At 46.5% G+C, this 14,277-nt stretch overlaps 1 long non-coding RNA gene across 1 annotated transcript in view; it reads left to right on the forward strand.

Annotated features, from left to right (window-relative positions):
* Positions 1 to 8,119: 8,119 nt before the first annotated feature.
* Positions 8,120 to 14,277, forward strand: part of LOC131513829 (uncharacterized) — a 49,335-nt gene continuing 43,177 nt past the window's right edge. The window contains exon 1 of the long non-coding RNA XR_009262815.1: positions 8,120 to 8,528. This is a non-coding gene — a long non-coding RNA (uncharacterized LOC131513829). The remainder of the gene's footprint in view (positions 8,529 to 14,277) is intronic.

Genomic DNA, 14,277 nt, shown 5'->3' on the forward strand with positions numbered 1-14,277 from the left:
ATAGAATTAATCCCACTTAGGGATGGCCCTCAACCAAGGACTCGCGAGAGTTGATGTGAACCCAAGCTCTTGACGCTGAGGTGGAATGATTTTGGGGTGTGTAGTTTGAACTGTTTCTAGCGTTCCCTTCCAGAGTTGTCCATGGTGGTAGCTGCCTCATGAGGCATATTCATGGTGCACTTCCTCTCCCTGTGTCACTTCCCTGTCCTCTGATCAGTGTGGCTTTTACTTCCTGAGTAACCCACTTGCTCCGTAATCCTTGTCTTAGGGGCAGCTCCTGGGTGAGTGGGGAGACCCAAACAAGATGCCATTAAAAAAAGTTTTTTAAATATATTTATTTTTGAGAGACAGAGAGAGATAGAGAACAAGTTGGGGAGGGGCAGAGAAAGGAGACACAGAATCTGAAGTAGGCTACAGGCTCTGAGCCGTCAGCACAGAGCCTGATGCGGGGCTCGAACCCACAAACTGCGAGATCATGACCTGAGTGGAAGTTGGACGCTCAACCGACTGAGCCCCCCAGGCATCCCACAAGATGCCATTTTTAGCTTCATCTCCCTCTCTATACCTTCTTCAACTTGCCACTCTTTCAAACTCTAAGTTGGGGCTCTGGGTAGCCCTGTGTGTACAATATGAGCCTGTCCTACAGGCTTTGGTTGATTGGACCAGGGAGGGAGAAGAGCTGAGCCAATTGGAGTCCTGTCCCTAGGAGTCTGGAGATTGGTAGGGATGGGTGGGAGTTGAGTAGTGGTGGCTGAGAGAGACAGAGAGAGACTGAGTGAGTAAATCTTCCCCAGGGGGTATCTGAAGCATGCACACTTGAGAGCTGTGAACACATTCTGCCTGCATCTATTGTGGGGATCTGAGACTGCTCAACTGGTCCACAGAGAGCAAAATGGAGCAGGTGTGCACTGGAAAGCATAGGTGAGGATCACAAAAAATAGTGCTGTGGTTTTGGCAAACTTCCCATTTCTGGTTTCAATCTTTTCAGAGGCATGGCTCCATTTCTGCTCTGACAGGAAACTTTTTTTTTTAAAGAAAAATCCTTGCTTTTTGTTTAAGCCAGGAGGAGTGGCTTCTTTTGCTCAAAGCCTGAACATCAACAAATGCACATTTTGTATCATAAGCTATTCCTATTAAAAATAGTGTTTTTAAGGCGGTTGCCCTCTCAGCTCTGGAATTAAGATGTTTTATTTTATATTTGTTCATCCCCTTCCCTAGGAGACAATGTAGCAAAAGTAAGAGGTAATTTCCTTTCCCCCTATAGGGAAAAACAAGGGGCCTCCTTTTGTGGAGTTCTTGTGGTCTCTGCCCTCCTGGTACTGAAGACAATCCCCTCTTGCATCCTGAGATCTTGTGAGGGCAAGAAGCTAGATTTCCTGAAGAGGTGTAGGCTGTGTGTATGGGGGCTGTGTGGGCACTGAAGGTTAGGAGGCTAGATACAAGCTGGGGAAGAGAACTGGGCAATTCGTGGGTTTGCCGGACCACCCTTGCAGTTCTTGGTGGCACATCTGAGGACCTGGGGTGTATGTGAGGTTGGCCACCAGGCCCTGTGGCCTTGGCAACATTGATAAAGCAGAGGGGACATCTTTTCAGGCTGCCAGGATGGCAGAGAATGCTGGATGGGAGAACCAGCTCCTAGCGGTGGCACTGGGCAACAAAGAAGAAATAGTGACCACTCAAGACTGAAGAAAAAGTTCTTGTCCATCTCTTTGAAGCAAGTGAGCCCTGGGATTACGATGTGCTACAGGTGGGGCACGAATATTGCCTAATATTGGCCATTCTAACCAACCTTGGCCAGTGGGCTGTCTTAGTCAGTTTGGACTTCTATAACAACAATTACCATAGACTGGTGGCTCAAACAAGGATCGTTTATTTTTCACAGTTCCAAAGGCTGGAAGTCTAAGCTTAAGACCTCAGCAGATCCAGTATCTAATGACCACCCTTTTCCTGGCTTGTAGATAGCTAGCTTTTTGGTTTATTCTCCATATGGGGGTGGCTGGTGCAACGTAGAGACTGGGGGATGGGGAGGAGGGAGGGAGAGGGAGAAAGAGCACACTTAAGAGATCTCTCCAGTTACTTACAAGGACACGAATTCCATCATGAGGGCTCCACCCTCATGACCTAATTATCTCCCAAAGACCCCACCTCCAAATACTATCACATTGGGGATTAGGGTTTCAACATATGAGTTTTCTTTTCTTTTTTTTTTTAAATTTTTTTTAACGTTTATTTTTTTTTTGAGACAGAGAGAGACAGAGCACGAATGGGGGAGGGGCAGAGAGAGAGGGAGACACAGAATCGGAAGCAGGCTCCAGGCTCTGAGCCATCAGCCCAGAGCCCGACGCGGGACTCGAACTCATGGATCGTGAGATCGTGACCTGAGCTGAAGTCGGACGTCTAACCGACTGAGCCACCCAGGCGCCCCACATATGAGTTTTCAAGATGGGGCACATTCAGTCCGTAACACGGTGGGGGGGGGGGGGCTGGATTTGGATTTAATTTAATTTGAGTAAGACATTTTTTATAATACTCCCGATGTAGTGGAGGATTTCATATCTGTTTCATTTATACATTTGGATAATTTTTATAATAAAGGATAACCATTCTTTATAAACGTATTTTGCCCCACAATAAAATTTCAAAGGCGATTGTTTCTTGCTGATGCCTAAAGGGATGTCTTACTCTACTGTAAAGGTTAGATAGGCATCTAAGGAAAACAGAATTATTGAGGGGATGGTATATTATTGTTGGATCTCTCAGAGAGCCAGGTTAAACAAGAGGAACTGACTCTAGAAAAGGAGAGTTAGGGGAATGTATCAGGAAGTCACTGAGCAGACAGAAAGACCAGAGAACAAGATTAAGAAAATGGGTGGAAACCAAGGGAATATGGGAAGCCAAGAACATGCCTCAGGTTAGAAGGTCACTGCTGTCAGACACTGGCCATGGCCACCCCCTGACACCACAGGGCACTGATGGTGTTGCCATGGGTAGAATCTATCCAGTGCTGTCTTGTGCTTTTGCATCACTTGCTATAGGCTCAGTGTCCCGGGGGAGCCTCAGGTTGGCCAGGCACATGCTGTTTGCCCATGCTTGGCCTCCAGGACCCAGGGACTGTGAAGATCTGACTTTCTGGTTACAGTAGTGGAAGGTTTGAATCCTACGGAGTTAATGACAACTTCCCCAAAAATGGCAGTGAAAATTTCCCCCAATAAAGTCACTGTGACATGGTGCATGTAGCAATGAAAAGCATCCAATGCTTGGGTCCTTGTGGGTGGGGTGGCTGCCCCCATGTCCCTCTCCTCTTCTTGTGTGGCACAGTCTATCTCCCTTAACTTGTCCACTCTGGTGGCTGCAGTCCCACTTCTGTGCCCCCGAAATGTCTAGCTTCATTGTTGTTTTTCTTCTGAGTTTACCTGTTATATTCAGCTGACCACTCCAGGTAGTCTCTCGGATGTCCCTCAAGCTCAACTGAACACATTACCTCTTAGGAAGGCTATCTCTGGAATGGTTAAGGTTGTAGGCTCTGGAGCTGGACACCCTGGGTTAAAATCCTGGTTGAGTCACAGCTTAGTTGTGAAACCTTGGAAAAAATTACAGGCCTCTCTGTGGCCTGGTCTTACCAACTGTAAAATGGGGATAGCACCTGTCTCACAGAGTTTTTAAAATGATTAAATGACTCAATATGCGGAAAACACTTAGAATATTGCTGTGTACATAATAAGCCCTCAATTAGTTATTATTGTCCAGTATACTGGACCTCCCCTTATTTCCTTTTTCCAATTAATACTCCTTGATGGGGGGCACCTGGGTGGCTCAGTTGGTTAAGTGTCTGACTTTGGCTCAGGTCATGATCTCACAGTCTGTGGGTTCAAGCCCCATGTTGGGCTCTGTGCTGGCAGCTCAGAGCCTGGAGCCTACTTCAGATTCTGTGTCTCCTTCTCTCTCTGCATCTCCCCAGCTTGTGCTCTCTCTCAATAATAAATAAATAAGCTTAAAAAATTATTTAAAAAATACTGCTTGATGATACAGGCAAGAAAGTTCTAGATCACACATGGCTGCTTTTCCCTTTCTCTTCAATGCCCGTATTATATCAGTTCCAACGTCTTTTGATTCACTTTTTCAAATGCCTGTTAAGTTCTTCTTATCTGCAATCCCACTGCAACTCTCTTCCCTTGCTTGAATGATTGATATAGACTTCTAACTAGTATCTGAGCTTCCAGTTACTTTCAGGTTAAACAAAGACATGTCATTGTCTCATATGATAATAAAAACAGCTAACATTTTCGAGTTTTTACTATTAACTGGGAAATGTTTAGAGCTTTACATGGATTAGTTAGTTCTTTAAATTGCCACACCCAGCACCTGAAGAGGTACTTGTATTATTTCCCTTTTGTAGATAGGAAAATTCAGCACAGAGTACTTAGGGGACTTGTCCAGGGCCACACAGCCATAATGGCCCAGGCAGGACCTGAACACAGGCTCTCTGTCCAGGCACTTCACCGTATATTCTCCCCTATGCAGTTGCACCCCGAAGGAGGCACACAATCCCCAGAGTGTGTCACTGGTGAAAAATTTAGAACTTCTATTTACTTTTATTTTAAACTAAAATTATGAAATCCATTAAGGTTGATTAATGTAAAATATATGGATTAACATTGGCAGCCTCACTTGGCCTGTCAGATGGTCCTCACTGCACGTAGTACCTGAGGCACCTATAAGGGAAGAAGGAATTTGACAACTTGAGAGGTTGACAGTGACATTTTCACACAGGTTTGCTGCCATTGACTCATTACATGTAGTTCACGTGCTATGAGGGGGTCATCAGGGCAGGCACATGCTTACAAAGTTGACTTCTAAAAAGTACTATATTACAGTACTTTTAATGAAATGAGAAGTGGATATGAAATACTGATCCCGAATGGAGGTTTACTCAAGGCAAAGTGTTGTCAAACCTATAGATGAATGTATTAAAAATGTCTGACCTTTTCTATCTGGTAAATGACTATTAGTTATAAGCTGTTAGAAAATAATCTTGATAAATTAAGAATATCCTAATATGCACCTTCAAAGTAAAATGGACAATCTAACAATGAGGGAAAGAATAATTGATTTTCAAAAGGAAGTCACGTTGTGGAGAGAGCATGTTAAAAACAGATCTTTGGCAATATTTACAGTGCTGCAATTTTCTCTTTTCTTTTTCTCTCCCTCCTTCCCTCCGATCAGCTGAAAATGATAGGTGTTAAATATAGAACCTGCATTCTTTGAAAATATAGAAAAATAATTTTCTATTCTGCCCCTATTTTTCAAATGAAAAATTTCAACAGGCTTTGAACCCATTTGGTAAAAGTATAAAGTACAACTTCTGATTAATTTCTGGTAACAGGCAATCAACATTAGGAAAGACTGATCCTTACCAGCCAAATTTCAATAAAAGCTTTGCCTCAGTGATAGCATTTAAAAACGAGTACCAAGAGTATCAGAATCCTCATTTGGACCTACATACCCTGTAAGACAAATACTTTGTGTATGACATTGAAATCATAAAATCATTAAAATCAAGTATCAAAATAAGACCTTCAAATCACTGTCATGAAATGCTAAACTGAAGTTGAAAGTAATTGGGATTATTCAATCAATCATAAGACATGTTACTTATAAAACATTTTTACCATAGATAAATAAAATATTTTAAATTATTAAAATATTTCAAAATCTTTTGCTTTTAAATGTCATAATGTTTCCAACAAATTAATATGAAGCCAAGTATATAAAACTAATCAATACAATAATATCAATATATTAGCGCTGTATAAAATGTTTTGACAAAAAGTGTGGAGATTACTGCTCAATATTAATATAACAATGTTTATGATTGCTGTCTACCGTTTAGAATACTTTATTTTCAAAGTGCTTATTCCTACCACTTTTCTGGAGTAAAAATTATTGCTATAATTAAATGTTTAGGGGCACCTGGATGGCTCAGTTGGTTGGGCATCTGACTTTAGCTCAGTTCATGATCTCATGGCTCATGAGATGGAGCCCTGCGTCAGGCTCTGCGCTGGCAGCTCGGAGCCTGGAGCCTGCTTCAGTGTCTGTGTCTGTCTCTGCCCTTCCCCCACAATGCTTTCTCTCTCTCTCTCTCTCTCAAATATAAATAAACATAAAAAAAAATAAATGTTAAGTTCATGTTTTTTACTTCTTTTGCTCACATATGTGTGTGTGTGTGTGTGTGTGTGTGTGTATGCAAATATGTACCTTGTTTCTAACTGGCCACATTTTTTTTCCCTTCAACTTTTCAATTGATTCTTTAGATTGATCTGACCTAATTTCCTTGCTTTGCCCCTCTGACTCACCTCCACGTCCCCCCTTTCTTGTCTGGTCTCACTGGGTTTCTGGTTTCAGGCTTTCTCCTTTTCTCTTCTCTCGTCTCCCTCCATTATTCCATCCTCTCTGGAACCCAATCAGTACTCTAGGAAGTATGGCAGTGATAGACAATCACAGACAAGTAAGTAGGGAGTTCACCAGCTTCCACTTCCATTGCGGAGGACAAATGAACTGGCCATCAGCATTCCCCAGGATAACTTAAGGGCAGGACTGTGGAAGGTTGGGTGGCTGAGCAGAGGTAAGAGGTGGGTGCCCCACATGTGGTGCATCTGGATCTTGCTACCCTGAGTTCAGTGCTCTCTCTCATCTTCTACTGAGAGCTGGAGGGTAACAGCAGGTGACATCAGAGAAAAACTAAAAATCATTAGTTGTGTGTGGGAGGACCTATAGCTGATTTGGGAAAGGCAGAAAATGGTGGGCATGTGGACCTTCCAGTAAGGGGCCAGAGCTTTGCATGTCTCAGAGGAGTTGTGCCCCCAGTGGATTAAGATGGAACTATAAAGGCACCTAGATACAACACTATTTGTTATAGGGCAGAAATCAGTGTAAGTCCTGCCGGCCCTGGCTCTTTTCCAAAGGATTTTATTTCCTGAATCACCAAAACCATTTCCTTTGCAGGCTGCCCCATGGCCCTCATGCTCAGCACGGAATTGCAAACAGTGAGGCTCCAAGGCCACTGACTGCCCTCTGGCCACACCTGCTGGCGTGGACTTTGTCCCAGTTAGGGGCTTCCTGTACCTTTGCTGCACATCAACCCTAACTGCCCTGGGCCATCCTTCCTTCGTCAGCAGCAGCCTTGAGGTGCTGCTGCCTCAGCGAATGTCCAGCCCCCGGCTGAGGAGGCCTGCAGTCACGTCCCAGGATAGCTGGCTGTGTGTGCGTGATGTGAGGGCCTGCGGCCACCCGGAGCGGAGGCTGGATCCATGGGGACACTGGGAGAAGACAGGGTGCACCGGAGCCACATTAGGTGGTGTGACCTCTGGGGATGTCTGTCCTGCATCCTCAGGACCGCTCACCATCTGATTCCTTGGCCGGCTGCACCCCCCCCCCCACCCCCCAGTCAGTAATCTGAGTCCCCGCGGGGCTGGTAGCTGCAGCCACTAAGCCAGGGCTGCTCTGTTTTTTCTCAACGGTGAACACGTCCCAGCTCTTCTTCAATGTCAAAGTGTTTTCCCATGAACGCCAGGGGTAGCATTTCCCAGCCTTATCAGCCCTAGCAACCAGAAGCCCGGTTTCCAGGAAAGCAGCCACTCGATCCAACCTGGTGAAACCCACTCCCCAGCTCAGCAACTGACATGGCATTTATGCCCCAGCACTCAACAGCCCAGTGTTTTTTTAGCTGTGGCCACATGACATCATTTCCAATTGGCCAGCCTTTCTCCTCCTCCTCCCCCGTACAGCCTCACCCCACCCCACCCCCTTCTCCTCCCTGCGGCTCAGGGTGGTATTTTGTGGAGTAGTGGGAAAGCTTTGGGCTTTTTTGGGGGGCTCATTCCCTTTGTTTCTCAAAATATCCCTGGCCCTGACTGCTCTAATCTCTTCCCTGAGTAGAGACAGCGAGGCTCCAGGAACACAGCCTGCTCCCTGAGACAGCACTCTGGCTCAGCCCTGGGGGGCCCAGCCTGGGTGGCCCTCAGGAAGACCTTCTCCTTGTGGGGGTGCCTCCCTCCCTGGTGTGAAATGGAACACTGTTTCTCAGAACCCCGCATCCTGTGAAGCCCTTGGGAAAAAATAACCTCGATGCCCACAGGCGATTGTTCAGTACTTCCCACGCCTGACACTTGTCTTTGAGTAAGTCTGGTGGCGCTCTGGCCGGCCCCGCAACAGCGGGACTGTGTCTTGTGATATGAAGAGGTTCTTTTCCTAACCATATATGTCTCCCCAAGAGCACCAATAAATAATGTGGTTGCTCTGCCTGGGTTGTCTTTCCCTAGTTGGCCCAGGAGCCCTCTGGCCCCTGCTCGCGGCTTCTCCTGTTTCAATTTCCATGTGCTCTCCGATTTGTAACTCAAGGAGCTCCCAGGCTTAGGAACAGATGACGAGCTGGCCACTCCTGGCTGTGGCACCTGGGGAAGGGGCGATGGGCAATGACTTGCAGGCATGCTCCCGGCTCCCTGGCCCCGGCTGCCGTGACACACTGCAAGGTGAGCAAGGATGTGTGCTGGGGGGTGGGGTTCTCGGGTGCCAAACCCAGAGGATGTGGCAAGGTTAAGCAAGTGAGTAATGAGATGGGGAGACGTGGAAGAGTATTTCTCACAACAGAATCTTCCAGGCAGTCCTCCCAACACACCCTCATATTCCACCTGCGTCTCCTGCCAGAAGGGGGGCCGCTGAGTGAATACTAGAGCTTGAAGACCTTTCAAACCCATCACATACCAGCTCTTTATTTCACAGATGGAGACACTAAAGCCCAGAGGAGAAAGAACTTGTCCCAAGTCAGGGTAGAGCTGGGGTTTGACCCAGCTTCCTCCCAGAGCTGTTACTCCGCACATGTAAGAGCTCAGGGGCTACCCCTCTGCCCACCCCAGCCCCCCACCCCCCCGTGTGTGTCTGTACCGCGCCCAGGAAGGGGAGTGCACTCTGAGACGGGGTGAGGGCGAGCTACAAGATTAAAGGCCGTGGAAATCATGGATTTCGTCCTTCAAGCCTGGTCCCTGTACCCCCAGCTCTAATGACCCATTCCAAAGTGATGGATTTTTTCTTCTGGTTCAAATTAAATCCCCACCCTCTTAGACCTGGGGGAGAGCACAGGCAGAGCTCCAGGTTTGGGCAACTGGGAAGAACACTGTGGGCTCTTCATTGCCTCCAGCTGTTCTTTTATCATTGAGTGCCTGGAGTGGAGGGAGCCAAAAGGGCCATGAGGGCGAAACATGCCATTTGGGAAGTGGCTGGCAATGCTGTTGTTGGTGGCCAAGCGGTTACAGTGACAGCCAGTACATCCCTAGGCTCTGATTTATCCTATCCCTGAGCACTGGAGTGCAAATTTCTGAGAAGGCCCCTACAGGTGACAAAAGCTGAGAGCAGCTTTGGGCCTTGAGGGGCATCTTCCCTCAGAGCTCTGGAATGCAGCGTATTTGTTTATCTCCAGCACAGTTCGTGCCTGCCCACCCTATCCACCTCTGCTTTCTCCTGAGCTCAGCATGCCATTGGCATTTAATAAATGTTAAAAAATAGCAACATGGGAGCCACTGACCTTCACATAAAGGCCTTTGAGACCATTGCCAGAACAGTTCCTCCTTCACGAGGCCAGACAACGATAGCCTGGAAGGGGAAAAGAGAAACACGCCCCCAGCACTGGGGCCACGGACGCCGGGGTCCAGGAGTGGTGTGGAGTTTGCAGCCAGGGCTTAAAGGCCACAATATGTGGAATGGGGCCAAATGCTCTCACAGAGATGCCTGGGCTCTCTGCCCTTTGCAAAGCAAGGACGGTGGCTTTGCTCCACCTCACCCTACCCCTCCAGACATTTCTATGCTCTGCAGGCCAATGGGAGTCACGCACGCGTGGTGATCCAACATTTCAGATCCAAGCACTGGATCAAAGCTGGGGCACTTCTGTCCCCCTCTCTACTGTGCCTGTCTGTCCTTCACAAAATCCCTTCCACCATCATTAGGCTGAGACTTCCTTGTCTGGTGGTAAAGGCAGGGGGTACTGGGGTTTTCCAGCCAGTCTGAGTCAGGTTTCGATCTCTTCCTTTTTTTAAAAAAATTATACAACCTTTTCTTTACCCACAAGTCCTGGTCATGGAGTCTAGGCAAAGTATTCTTTTTCCACCTGCTCTCTCCCTTCCTCTTTTTCTTCTTCCCTAAAGACTGGAAAAGGTGAATATTGTAGAGGGAGGGATCTGTGCCTACTGAGGGCTTGGAATTAGAAGGCCAGCTTTATGTAATTTATTTAACCTTGCTTTCTAATTGAATTGACAGGCAAGGCCATTGAGATTTGGGGAGAGTAAGTGGGCAGCCAGGGTCAGCAGCTGGCTGGGGGACAAGGCTGCATCCCGGCCAATCATATGGGGACTCACAATGTCACATGTGTGACTCGCTAGATCCCTTTTCTTCTCAATGACAGTGTTATAAGAAGAGTGGCCGTGGTTAGCCCTGTTTTACAGGTGAGGCAACTGAGGCTCAGCGAAATTACCTTCCTAAAATTGTCACTTCAGTTTCTGAGCCACTGTCACAGCAGCAATGGCTATTTTCCAGGAACCCTGGGCATTATGGATGGCTGGACTGTTGGTGTGACCAGCCACCCCTGTTTGCCCAGGACACTCCCAGTCTCAGCAGTGAAACTGCCATGTCCTGGAAAACCCCTCAGTTTTGGCAGGCCGGACAGGGAGGTCCTCTCACTGACAGCTCTTCCATCATTTACTCTGTCCTCTTGCCTCCCCACGGTGCATCATCTGTCTCTCTTGATCTTCACAGCAACACACTGTTAACTTCCCTTGTTGTCTTGGGAAAGGCAGAGGGGGCTCTGGAGGTGGAGAGCAGGTGCTAGTTCATGGTTTTTTTCCAGGATTACAGGGAGAGACGTAGCACAGTGCTGGGAAGGCAATGAATGCCCATGACATGGCCACTCCTGGCACTAGCTTAATGCGATGCAGACGATGGAAGGATGGAAGGGGCAACCAAGAGTGACAGCAAAACTGGGGACTCTGGTGCAGTGCAAGGGAGCTCTGAGTGGGCCGCCTCTGTTTGCTGAGTTCCTCCTCAGGAACTTCCTCCATACCGGGTCCTTGAGGCTGTGACTAGGTCCAAGAGGCAGGCTGTAGGACACGGGTTGCAGTGAGGAAACCCAGGCACAGGGAGGCCAGCAAGTGCCTAAGCAAGGATGTGGGGAGCGAGGAGTTGAATCCAAAGCTATGCTCTTAATTGTGGGATGGGGCTGCCTCTTAGTGGGGGAAAAAGGATGGGGAGGAAAGTGCTTGAGAGGGACCTTGAAAAAAGCACATGCAGGAAGAAGCAGACAAAACTGAATCTCTGTGGGAGCCGGGAGTATGAAGAGGGCTCTCTGTGCCATGAGCATTCCCACCTGCCAGGCATTGCTCTGTGCCTTCCCATATATTAACCCCATTTCAAACCTCCCCAGTTCCTGTGAGGTTGCTATCATCATCATCACCATCATCATTTCTAGTTTACAAAAGAGAAGGATGAGGCACAGAGGGGTAAAGTCACTTGCCCAAGGTCACATCTCTAGTAAATGACTTAGCTAGGATTCAAACTTGTCTAATGGTGAAGGGCTAGTGGAGTTTTTTCCCCTCCTCTTCCTCCTAATTTTTTTTAAGTTTATTTTTTTATTTTGAGAGAGACAGAGACAGCATGAGCAGGGGAGGGGCAGAGATAGAGGGAGAGATAGAAAATCCCAAGCAGGCTCTGCACTGTCAGCATAGAGCCCGATGCGGGGCTTGAACTCACAAACTGTGAGATTATGACCTGAGCTAAAATCCAGTCAGATGCTTAACCGAGTGAGCCACCCAGGCGCCCCTCCTCTTCTTCTTCTTTAAAAATTACACAACATTTTATTATGTACTGGCAAGGTCAGTGGAGTTCAGGCAAAATCTTCTTTTTCAGACAGCTCTCTCTCTTCCTTTTTTATGTTCTTTTCTAAAGGCTGAGAAAGGGTGAATATTTCAGCCCCTCTTCTGTGCTGCCTTTTTTCTGGCTCAGGCCCACCATGGAGCAGGGCTTGCATGTGGGGGTGGGAAGTTGGTGACTGGTAATCCCATGTGTGTGAGTGAATGTGTGTGCGTTCAGATCAAAGTTGCTCCAGGAAAACATTTGGATCCTGGAGCTGGAAGGTCAGCCCCGCCTCGCCTCACCCCTTTGTCGTTCATCTCTAAACCTTCATCAAGCCTTCATGGTTAGTCTGCTTGCAGGAGCACAGGGAAAGTGCCAAACCCTGAGATCACCTGTTGGCTTTGTCCCAACTCGCTGCTCAGGAAAGTAGCCTTTGTGCATCCCCTGCACCTGTGTCTGATGGGAAATGAGGGGTGGGAGGAACACATCAGGAAAGAGCCTGTGCTGGTTGTGGGTTCCATGCCCTAGGGGAAGCTCTTGCTCTGCCCCACCCTTCTGGACAAAGGGGAGCCCTGCCTCACCTCTTCTCAATGTTACCCTTGCAACCACCTCTTCACTCTGGCCCATTACTCCCCTGCCTCCACCTGTTCCCCCTCCCTAAGTCTGCACAGGGCTCGTCCTGGAACCAGTGGAACCAGCCCCGCTGTGAACAGCATAACCATGAATGAACCACACATCAATAGGTTGAAATGGATGAACGACAAAAGCCTGATACCAGCCACAGTTGATGGTCTACCTTGTAATGAAATACAGAATCACCTTCTGCATAGCGGGGAGTCCTGTTTCAAGTAGCTTTCACCCTGGAAGCTCTCTTCCTGCCAATAAGTTAGGTAATTAGATCTATACCAGAGCGATGGAGAGAAGCCATTTCCAGGTAGAATGCATTTTGCAGAGCAACCAGTAAAGAAGAAGAAACTGCCTAAACTGGAGCATTGCATGGGTATCTAGTGATTATGCTTCATAACAATACAGAGAATTAATCTTTACAGCTCATAGTAAGTACCCCATAGAAAGCTTTGAATAAATGAGTAGAAACTCTGTTTTTATATCTGAAGTTGGAGCAAGTAGACTGAGAAACAGAATTCTATGTGATCAGAATATCAACACTGTTACAAAATTGTGATTATTCTAATCTAGACTGACTTGAAAGGTAGAGCAGTTTGAGATACAGAAATAGATCATGAAACCAAGGTAATGAAAGAAAAGAATCAGCCATTGATATACATCACTTTGCGGGAATTGGCTAAAAGCAGGTGCTGTGGATTAGTGCACAGGTTATGTACTGCCCAATGTCAGAATGTACTCTTCACGGTGACTACAATATGCAGGGTGTTTTGCAAGGTTATGGCTCTGGATAAGCGTTTTCCCAATCTCTTAGTGAAGGATATTTTAGAAAATGAGTAGCAGAACAAAACAGTGCATGTTATTTGGTTTGTCTACACATATATTTATGTTTGTCTTAATAGTTTAACAAATTGTGTATAATTCACTCATGTGGATTCGATAATTAAATTTTTTTTTGATTATGAAATAATTATGGATAGATTTACAGGAAGTTGTGAAACAATGTACAAAGAGGTCCCATGTACCTCCAGTTTTGCCCAGTGGTAACATCTTGCAGAACTAGACATAATATCAAAATCAGGAAACTGACAATTGTGCAATCCACCAAATGTATTCAGATTTCAGAGGTTTTACATGTAGTCATATATGTGAGTGTGTGTGTGCTTGTGTGTGTGATAAGATGTATGTATACTTGTGTGATACACACACACACACACATACACATCTTATACACACATCTAATGTCTTATCACATTAAACAGGTGGTAGATTTTTGTAATCACTACCACAATTAAGGTACAGAACAGGTCCATCCTCAAGGATCTCTCCCATCCCGCTATACCTTCCTCCATCCCTAACACCTAGTAACCACTAATCTGTTCTCCAACTGTATAATTTTGTTATTTCTTTTTTTTAAGTGTTTATTTATTTTTTAAGAGAGAGACAGAGACAGAGCATGAGCAAGGGAGGGACAGAGTGAAAGGGAAACACAGAATCTGAAGCAGGCTCTAGACTCCAAGCTGTCAACACAGAGCCCAATGCCAGGCTTGAACTCACAGACCGTGAGATCATGACCTGATCCTAAGTCGGACGCTTAACCAACTGAGCCACCCAGGTGCCCCAGTTATTTCAAGTATGTTATATAAATCAATCTTTTTTTTAATGTCTATTATTTTAAAACCAATTCTTTTGCAACAGCGTTCTGGCATAGGGATTTCTACACAAGTGTTTCTAAGGAAAAGTGGTTGAACTTGAGAGACT

The sequence above is a fragment of the Neofelis nebulosa genome, chromosome 6 (assembly GCF_028018385.1).
Source record: "Neofelis nebulosa isolate mNeoNeb1 chromosome 6, mNeoNeb1.pri, whole genome shotgun sequence".
Classification (NCBI taxonomy): domain Eukaryota; kingdom Metazoa; phylum Chordata; class Mammalia; order Carnivora; family Felidae; genus Neofelis; species Neofelis nebulosa.